Genomic DNA, 1479 nt, shown 5'->3' with positions numbered 1-1479 from the left:
CTCACTCTCTCTCTCACCCTCTCTCTAGTATTATAATACTATTACTAGAAAAAATATTTTCGATAATACTAGACCATATTTTTATTAAACAGTAGAACACTCAGATTTATTATGTATTTCGTTTCATATTCATTATGAGTATTCATGTTTAATATGTTAAAGTATTTTAATTGGAAAAAGTTATGTTAAATGAGAAATACTTTTATCTTTTAGCATGTTAAAACGATATAAAATTTAACATGGAGAGACTCCTATGTTAATAGGTTTGCAAAATGTTCTGTTTTTGATAGGTTAGTTGCAGTTGGGTTGGGCTTGTGTAGTTTTGTTTTGGAAGTTTTTAAATTTTAATAATTTAATTGGAAAAAACTAGTAAAGAAAACGAGGAACAAATGAGGTGGAGGAAAGATGATGCGATGAAGCTGATGGATATGCTGCTCATAGTTCGTATTAAATTCTAAAAGTTATGAATAAAATTAATAATTTTTTTTTAATAATTTATTTATTGTTATTTACAACTGTATAAAAATATATACAACAAGTAAATTTGCTGTAGGTGACATAGTTACATGATACAAACATGTGGAGAATCTACCCATTGATAGAACTCCAATAACATTTTTAGATCTCGAGGCCTCTTCTTTTCAGACGCCTAGAAGGATTATTAGGTAATGAAGAAGCCAGGTTAGAAATAAGTGGTTTGGGTGGTTGGAAGTTTATCATGGAAGGATTGGTATCTGGTTCTGGCCAAATCGGCAACCTATGGAGCATTGAGGTCCTGATGGATGACTTGATTTGTGACAAAGTAAGGAGCATTACGGGTCTGTTCAGGAATGAGTGGGGTATTATTAAAGGATACTGTTGTTCAAGAGGGGGTTTATGACGAAGGGTAAATGAGATTTGGCGGGATTTATTTTAATCCTCCACTTTTGGATAATAAACACTGAACTGACGGGTAAACGTCTGAGGAGTTGACCGAATCGTAGGTGGGAAGATTACGTTAAGACCGATTTAGTATATTTGAGTTTGGAGGAGCTGTCTATCTAGTGAAGCTTCCCCATGTAATGTAACGAACATAGAGAACGATTGGTAGTGTCGGGATTGAACTTTCGGGTAATTACTATTATTATTATTATTATTATTATTATTGTATTATTTTGTGGTGAAAATAGATTTCACCTACAAACCTTACAGAACATGCGTCAGGATTGTACATAGCGAAAACGAATTTCTCGGCAAAAATAGAACTGTCAAATTCGTTCTGTGAGCTAAAGAAAAATAATTTTAATACCGCCATAATCAAAATTAAATTACTTTAAAAAAAATATATATGAATGTAAACTAATTTTCAGGAAATCGATTAAAAAAATGTATACATAAGACCAAAATTTAAAAAAAGCTTTATATTAGATAAAACTCAAACACACTTCTAAATTCTAATTATTATATAATTAAACAAACATTCAAGTTTTACGCTAAAAA

The sequence above is a fragment of the Halyomorpha halys genome, unplaced genomic scaffold, assembly GCF_000696795.3.
Source record: "Halyomorpha halys isolate HHAL.00 unplaced genomic scaffold, Hhal_1.1 Scaffold880.1, whole genome shotgun sequence".
Classification (NCBI taxonomy): Eukaryota; Metazoa; Arthropoda; class Insecta; order Hemiptera; family Pentatomidae; genus Halyomorpha; species Halyomorpha halys.
The sequence above is the reverse complement of the archived record's forward strand: the minus strand, read 5'-3'. Positions refer to the sequence as shown.